The sequence below is a fragment of the Anser anser genome (assembly GCF_964211835.1).
Source record: "Anser anser genome assembly, chromosome: 2".
Taxonomy (NCBI): domain Eukaryota; kingdom Metazoa; phylum Chordata; class Aves; order Anseriformes; family Anatidae; genus Anser; species Anser anser.
The window spans coordinates 70,020,146-70,028,668 of NC_139721.1; the positions used below are offsets into that span (position 1 = coordinate 70,020,146).

The window sequence follows — 8,523 nt, forward strand, 5'->3', positions numbered from 1 at the left end:
GGTGGTAAACACCTTCAAGCAAGCAAACTGCGGTGGGATTACTCCAAGAGTGATGCTTGCCTCACTCTCATTTAGGATTTCAGTGTCTCCTGAGGTTATACCGGGTGTTTCTGGAGACTCTCATTTCCTGAAATCCATGTTTTGTGATACATGGAGGGAGGAGAGAGAACTTGGAGCCTTGTGTGGGTGTTAGACAAGTCATTTGTAGTCCCAGTTTGCCACAGATTTGCCGTGCGGCTTTATTTCTCATCCCCTGAGTGAGATGGGGTGGCGGTACTTTCTGGTCTGCTCAAGGTGCTGCATATAGCATAAGGAGGGATGCCCTGGGTCAGGCTGAAAGTGCATATTCTCCAACCATTTTTGTTGTAGGGCCAGTTGCATTTTCTTTGACTTTAATTATGTATTTTAGCACCATGTATTTAGTTCTGTGTATTTAATAATAGATTTTTCTGTCCTTTCTTCCCTTGAATTTAAGCATTCAGAACAGCCCATGTAGGACAGCAAGTGCCCTAGAGGAATCCAGAAGCTTTTCATCACCTGGCTAATTTTATTTATTTATTCTTTAAAGAGGCCTCTGTTTCCTTCAAACAAAAAAAGGAAAAAAAAACAAACAAACAAACAAAAAAATTCCAATAAACCACACCTCTCTCAGTCCCAAATCCCCCCACAAAAGCCTATAAACTTTCAAACTCTAGCCTAGTATCCCTCTAATTGTCTTGGCTTTGACTAAAATTTGAAGCTTTTTCAGTGAACATCTCATCTTTTCAACCTCAATAAAGATTTCATATGCCCTAATAATGGAGGAAAAAAAAAAAAGAAAAAAAAAAGCTTACTGCCATCATTTCAGAGCAAAACTGTAATATTCAACATTCCCTAACTCCCTTGTCCCCTCTTGATGAAAGAGGAAGATTCTGGGGAGACTGTCTTCCTCAGAAGTAATAACAATTATTTGACTTGTTATCATTCCCCCACAGCTCACCCCTTCCATGTGGGGCAGATCTTTTCCCTTCCTTGTGTGTCTGCTGATAGTATGATAGGCAGCAAAGCTTGCATTAAGGACACAGGGAGATGATGCAGGAATCACACTCAAAGAGGTGTTTCCCTCATGGAGGCATGCAATCCTGAAAAAGCCAAGAACCATGGCTGTAGCCACTGCCAATAATTGTATTCAAGCACTACTCTGTTGGGAACATCTACACTGAGGTGATACCTGCATGGTGCAAGCGTACCCCAAATTACCAGGGTGACTGCATAAAGTCAGTCACAAGAAAAACTATGCTGTGGGTCTCGCAGATGGTCCCAAGTCTTTGTGTATGTTAAGATGGTTCCCCTCTGTCATGAGTGCACAGTGCCAGGTGGGTCTCTGGCCATGTGGACTCTCAACAGGCATGGCATGTCTTGGAGGCTGTTGCTTAGAGAAAATGAACCAATTTTTTTTGTTTTGTTCGTTTTTGTTGTTTGTGTGTTTCAGGGAACTGAACCCAAAAAGACCCATGATGTCCCACTGGAGCTTACCGAAGTACAATCTAGTTTCTTCCACGTGCTACAGTATTTGAGCTTTAGTATTGCTATCAGTTGGAAGAATACCAGGATTCCCCTCACACTGCCTTGTCACACTCGTGATCAGAGTATGAATTGCTGTGATGGAGAAACAAGAGAAAGGGAGTCACGGTGAGTATGACTTCTTCCAGTGTGGTCTTTGGGTCTACATCAGAAATGTTACATTGTGTTTGTAGTTAGAAAACTCAATCCAGGCAATTTTTTGTTATTTGCCTTCAAATAGTTTATCGTCTGAAACAGAAGGCTCTATATGGCCAAAGCTATTTTCTGGATTTGGGTCAGATTTGGCAAAATTTGGAAATTATTCAAAAGTCTAAAGCTGTTTATATATATATATATATATATTTTTTTTTTTTCTTCCAGGAAATGTTTCAATATCTTTAGCTTGAAGCAGCATTTGGAGACCAAGTTTTGCTGGTGGTAAAACATAAACAACAATGCAGAAAGAGAAACAAAACATGTGTTTGCTCAACTCTAGCGATGCAGTGCCGAGGCATGCCTGCAGGTATGCTTGTACTGTAATTGCTGCAGCTGTTACTCTGAACTAAAGACTTTCCTTTGCTCATTTCTCTTTCCCTCCTTGCACTGTAGTTTTATAAAGCTCATGTTGCCCTAGTTCTGTGCAGGGTGGTTTTGGTGTGCTGGCTTGTAGCACCACCTTTTGCAGCTACCTTCCCCCTCTGTGGCAATCAAGCCTAGGACACGATTCCTGCTCCTTCTTGCTATGCTCAAAGTGTTGTTTGTGGGTGAAAAGGAAACACAACTTGTAGATAAAAACAAGAATTTCTTAGTAGTATAATTGAAATCTTAACTGACTAATCCAATAATTATTACTGTGCCTCTGCCCCTCAAGGTCCTCTACACTGCATCATTATGTTAGATTAGTAAATATCCCAATTTTTATAGCATAACTGCTTGTTACTGCGGTCTCTATAAAATTATCTTTGCATGATCCAGCCATAAACAAAAGTAAAGCAAATTACCCATAGCAACCTCATCATCAGAAAAACAGCTGTTACAGCCGAACCAAGTAAAGCAAGCAGGTCATGAGAAGTTTGGGCAGAGCAGGCCTGGCAAGGCTCAGTCCTGAGGCCTGGTAATCTCAGTACAAAGTCCGTGGCTTGTCACTGACTATGGCAGTACCATGTTCCTGGCCTACCGGGTTGTGCTCTCACGAGCTTCCTTTTTAGCTCCGATGATACCTCTGAGTTACTCTGACCTGGTGGTACCTGCTGGTACCTGCCCTCTCCCTGTGCGCTGTTTCTTCCTCTTCTTTCTACTGTGTGTGACCTCTGTAGGGGTCTGCAGGGAAGAGACCAGTGGGTGGAAGGATGGGTAGGGTGAGGAGGAGGGGGAGCCAAGGAGAAGCAGTCAGCCCCAGCAGAGGGATGGGGATCAGTGCCTCTGCTTCTCTATGTGCAAGAGATTTTACTAAAAGTCCTGTAAGTTTGCCAACAGCCCTGTAGAAGGCTTTGGCCTACTGCTGCTTCTGGCTATCTAAGAGTGTATCAAGTGATAGATGGACTGGGAGAGATTAAAATTTCTCCCCTCTGCCTCCTGATTATTCAAGGCAGCCTTCACTGGAAAGGATGCATCACTTCCCGGACATTGTAGGAAAGACCATATGCTTTCCTTAAAGCTAAAGAAATCCCAGCGTGACTTCTCAGCTTTAAGTGTGGGTCATTCCCTGGCTTCCTCCAGGAACAGACAGCACCCTGCATAAATCGGGATGACAGAAACAGGCCTGAGTGAACGTGAGACTTACTAAATTATGTAAATTGAAGGACAAGGATGAACTGAAAGGCCTCCCATCAGAGATTGCTTACACCTGTCCAAAGGGGACTCTGCACCAGGGGGTCTTGCCCATAGTTTGTCAGGTACACCAGGTGAGAGCCTGACCTGTCTCCATCCCTCCGGAGCACAGAGAAGCATCCCTGCTTGCAGCACACCAAGTGATGCATGTGGATATTGCCTCTGCCAAAACCAGAGCAAGCATTCCCTGTGGGGACCTGGAGTCTCGCCCTGTGCACCCAGCCCAAGCCCTGGTCCCACCTCGCTGGCTGAGCTCAGTGGTGGCACCCTGCGGGCCAGCAAGTGACACAGTCTTTTGGCCCTTGGCTTCCTTCATTGCCATAGCTTGCAAACAGGCTAAAACCTGCTTTTTGTAACTTCTTTCCTGAGTGAAGCTTTTAGCAGCAGTCTTTTTGTATGTTAGAAGGCAATAATCAAATCAGCCTGGCTTCTCACTGAAGCAGAACAAATCCATGGCTGTGGTCCCAGCTGCAAACAAAGGTAAGCAGATGTCGGATGGTGGTCATCTCCTTCCCGGCAGGAGGGATTATCAGCAAAACTCCATAAATAATGAAAATATAAATGGGGCATAAAATTCATTTTTAGAGGACGCTGGAGGCATTTTGCTTGCCACTTTTCAAGTCTGGGTGGAGAGCACTCCCTGCCTCAACTTATAAAGTTAAGAGTGATTTTCTTTCCTCTTTTCTTCTGAATGATTTAAAAACTCTCATGTGCTCACATGATCCCCTTTCACATTTTTTTTCCTTGTCTTATGTTTGCTAGCTACTTAAAATGATGAGGAATTCTTTTACTACCCATGCACATTTTCCATAATTAACCCTTTTTCTCCTTTTTTTTTTTTTTTAATGTTCTTATTTAGACTTCTTGTACACTGCAGAATCTCTCAGCTGCACAATGACACCTTCCCCAGCTCCTATCCTAGAATTTTGGGCATCAACTCTCATGCTCAGTTATGTATTTTCACAAGCAGCATCAGAGTAGCAGACAGCAGGAAAGCTGAAAATACTAGAAATTCAAGAAAACTACTGTTGCATTCTGTTTCTGTGTCATCGCTGGGCGTAGAAAATGGTGTGTATTACTATGCCCTATTTACATCTTCATTATCTTTGCCATTTGCAGATCATTTTAGAGACTGACTCTGTTCTTGTGGGGAAAAGAGAAAAGCAGAACAACCCACCCTACTGCTCTGCTTGCAGTCCTGACACAAAGTTGGTTATGGTGGATTTCATATTGAAATAACACCTGTCTTGCAAACAAGGAGCAGCTGGGCTGGAGTTGCACTGGGTGCAGCTGGCTGGGAGGAGATAGAGGCTGCAGAGCTGCCGCTGGCCTGGGCTCCCTCACCGTAGACTGAGGGTCCCTTCCAGAGCTTAGGAAGGGGTTTCTGGGGTCTGGGTTTCCCTCATCTGCACAAATACTCTACCTATTGCTTATTTGGCTTGAGGAGGCTGCCTGAGAACTTGTTCCAGCATCTTAGGTGAACATCATGTCAAATTAGCGATGTTCCTGCCGTAGACAGAAATGCCATGTTGCCATGTGTCAACAGAGCTGTGGATTTATTTTATTTTTTAACAGGACCAAGGAGCTCCTGCTGATTGCAGCCAAACTCCAGAGGATCCCAGGCTGGTCTCCAGGAGGGACGTCTGCAGGAAGCCAAAGGCTGGGCAAGGGGTTAATGCGAAAGAAACAAGCTTTTGAAAACCTTTCAGGCTGCATTCAGTGATGCTGATAACATCAGGTTATAACATCTGCAGGAGGGGGAAACTATAACTGCACAGCAGACCTTGGTAGGTGGGTCTGGAGCTGCTGTGGACTTACTGAAACTTGGCAGGTTTTGGTATTTATCGAGGGATGCAGAAATAACACTCCCAGTGTGTGGCTCTCTTTGAAAAACAAGCCATGTAGTGAGGCTTCCTCTTCCCTTTTGTGTGGGCTTTCAGGAGGGACACCACTTGTGACAGCCGTTTGGAGGTGTTGGTCCCCCCTTACCCCAGCATCATAACCAGTGGGATGAAGAGCATTAGTGCCACGTTTCTGGTAGAGCGTTACGGAGTGTGGCGATCCTGTCCCCTGAAAAGTTTTGAAATATGGCAGCAGACAGGTGTTGTAGCCCAATAATAGGATGAAGCCAAAATGAAGTATTTAAACATTACCCGAATGAAGCTGGAACCTCCCTGCCCAGTTTCCTCTCTGTCAAACTTATTTGGAGTTAATGTGTTCCTGTAAACGCATTTTCATTTTGATCAAAAAGGTATTATTTTTTCCATCAGAGCATTGTTTTGTTGAGAAATTTTATCTGGTTTTACTTTGCAGTTGTAGAACACAATATTCTACATTACATCTTTACAAAAGCTGATGAGAATACTGCCCCTGCAGGAGACAACCCCTTTCCTGAGTGAATAGTGAGGGTTTTACTTCAGGGTGGGGTGAGGAGAAAGTAAAAAACAATCCAATCCAACCCAGAATGACAACATTTCGTTGTCCTCCTGTTGAAATGAGAACCATTCATTCCAGATTGGAAGAAAAGGATTGCTCTACTCGTGTCATTTAATTTTATTTCCATTCTGAGCATCCCTTGGCAAAAATGAGGCAATTGCAGCAAATGCTGGGTTTAGGCACATCTCACAGGTTGCTGTGGATGGTTCTTGCCTTTTATGCCATATAACTGAGCACGAAGACACCTCTTCTGGTGCTTGGGGCACTCGGAGAACCCAGTTTAACCTTGTCTTTCATCAGATGGCATGCACCTCCACGTGTCCCTGGAGGCTGCCCTAACACCATGAGTCAGGCAGTATCCTGGGATGGAAAAATGCCATCTCTCCTGTTGATGGTTTCCAGTAGCTATAAAGCACTCCAATGTTTATTGGAACAAAGGCTGGAACATAAGGGTTTGTCCTCCGAGCCCAATGCCCTCACCAGATGACGACTGAGTTGGCTCGTCGCATGTTTTAGTCTTTGTGGAAATTATATCAATTCCAGCAGGAGAAAAATGGGGAAATTTTACCCCTGAGTGCCCAGAACCATGCTGGTAATGCAGCTCTCCCAAAAAGCTGTGAGTCTTGGTGCAGGTCCTCCTCTGCACCTGACCTGAAGCCAGGTTTGGTGTCACCAGGCACCTCTGGTTTCACCTTGTTGTGCTCCTAGGGGCCAGAGAGAAGAGGTGCAGAAGGGTCCCCAGTGCTTTCAAGGGAGGAGCAGGAGATTTAAAATGAAGTTGCAATATTAGCAAAGGTTTGCTCTATAGGCAGTCCATAGTGGTTTCTCCTGCCCTTGGAGACATGAAACTTGCTGTGGTCCACTGGTCCTTGCCTCTTCCCCGCTACTTTTTTTAATTGGCTAATGCCCAAATAAGCCAACCTCTGCAGTCACAATAAGTAATATGATGAAGAGGATGATTGAATAGGACTTGGTGTCAGAGAAGAAAACAGAGTGATGCCGATTTAAAGTCCCAGTAGCTCTCATTTCGGGCCACAGGAGAGAAAGCAGGGAGGAGAGCTGCAGCGTGGGGACGTGGAGCCGTGGTGCGTGCTGGAGGAGAGATGCTCACTGAGACGAGTCCGATGGCTAATGACTGGCACTAGGGGCTGCAGCTGAAGTTACCAGTCAGAGCGCTCAGCACACACTGATAAAACTCTAGGGAGGTGACTTGCCTTGTCTCGTGCCATTTCTTAAGCCCGTGTACTGTGATGTATGGGGGCAGAGGGGCAAATGATTTGTTTGTCTTAATAAATGTTCTTACAGCTCTGTGGTTTTACATGCCACTTTGCAAACTTAGATCTATTCCTTACTGTAGAGAGTTTATACCTCTCAGTCTTTCACAGAAAGCCTACTGAATAAATGCAGTTAGTTGTTAGGAGAGGAACAGTGGTGAGATGGGAATCATCTAACCCTGATGTTTGTAGTGAACTTAAAGTGAATTTGCACCTGCATGAGGTAAAGTTGAAGCATTATGCAGACTTACTTGTTTGAGCACCTGACTAAAAAGGTTCTTTAAAATAAAATATATATATATTATTTAATTTCTTACTTTTGTTATGATTTGTCCTTTGTACCAGAAACTCACAAAATGGTGCTGTTTCCTGGAGCTGGCCTCTGCTGTGTCTGACCAGTAGGTTGCGTTATTCATTTCTCTTTGGCACATAAAAAGATTACATTTTTATTTGCATCCTTTTCATTAATACCTCATCTGAGAGAAACATCTGCTGCTTGCTCACCTTCCCTTTCAGACCCATACCATCTCCCCATTCTGATCCAGACCAAGAGCAGCCTGAGGAAGAGGGGCTTCTCCAGCACCTTCCTGCACCCAGCCCCTGGATGGCATCTTCCTATGGCTTCTGGTGGTGGATGGAAAACCAGGGAGGTGAGGTGGGCCTCAGCTTTGCCCCCTGGCAGCCCTCAACATGCATCTCTCAGGACGTGGGAGCTGCTGGCTGGGGAGGGTGGCAAGCAGGAGCACAGCCTGCCCCCAGACCTTGTCCCAGGAAGGGCTAGCCACCTTCCCTCCCCTGGCTTCAGGCAGGTAGCTGTTGGCTAAGCACAATAACTAAACATTTCTGGGGCCAAGCAGAGAGGAGGGAACCAAAGAGTCTCACAGGACTGAGTTCTGCCATCCTCAAGGACCTGGAAAAGCAAAGAGCTGGCGCTGACTGAACTTGAGGCAGTGACTTTGCAGCCTTCAAAAGCCTGCTGCCCGAGGCTAGCTCCTGCTTGGATTACACCAAAGGAAAAGTCTGTATGTGCTCCTTAGGGACCTTAATTGAATACTAAGGCCCTCAGTAACACCAAACTCACTAGATTTCTGGGTCTGATGTCAGCATGGCTGTGCTGTGATGGACCTGGATTCCCCGCTTGGACAGGCCTTTCCTCTCCCTCAAGCAGAAAGAAGGGACTGGTGTCTGGTTAGGTGAAAAACACATTTGCTTGGGCACGTCTTTGTAACAAACTGCTCTCAAATTGTCTGTGGGACCGCCAGCTGGGCTTGCTCACCCTGCGCCCTGCATTACCTGGCTTTGCGTGGTCATAGTGCTCACATGCGCAACGGTGTGGTGCAGCGAGTGGTGCCAGCAAAAGCCCCCTCTGCACAGGTTTGGACTTTTTTTTTTCCCCCTAAAAATTCTGTCACTTTAAAATATTTCATTTTTCTTTGATTTG

General features: G+C 45.3%; 1 long non-coding RNA gene across 3 annotated transcripts; it reads left to right on the plus strand.

Moving 5' to 3' along the window:
• Nucleotides 1–1,318: 1,318 nt before the first annotated feature.
• On the plus strand, nucleotides 1,319–7,862 carry LOC310893260. 3 transcript variants are annotated; one of them, XR_014578850.1, is made up of 6 exons: nucleotides 1,319–1,671; nucleotides 1,924–2,065; nucleotides 4,232–4,849; nucleotides 4,948–5,159; nucleotides 7,428–7,480; nucleotides 7,599–7,862. It is a non-coding gene; the product is annotated as an uncharacterized lncRNA (long non-coding RNA). The 3 variants fall into 3 exon arrangements; XR_014578851.1 differs by lacking the exons at nucleotides 7,428–7,480; nucleotides 7,599–7,862 and having other exon boundaries at nucleotides 4,948–6,111; XR_014578852.1 differs by lacking the exons at nucleotides 7,428–7,480; nucleotides 7,599–7,862 and having other exon boundaries at nucleotides 4,232–4,440; nucleotides 4,948–6,111.
• Nucleotides 7,863–8,523: the final 661 nt, after the last annotated feature.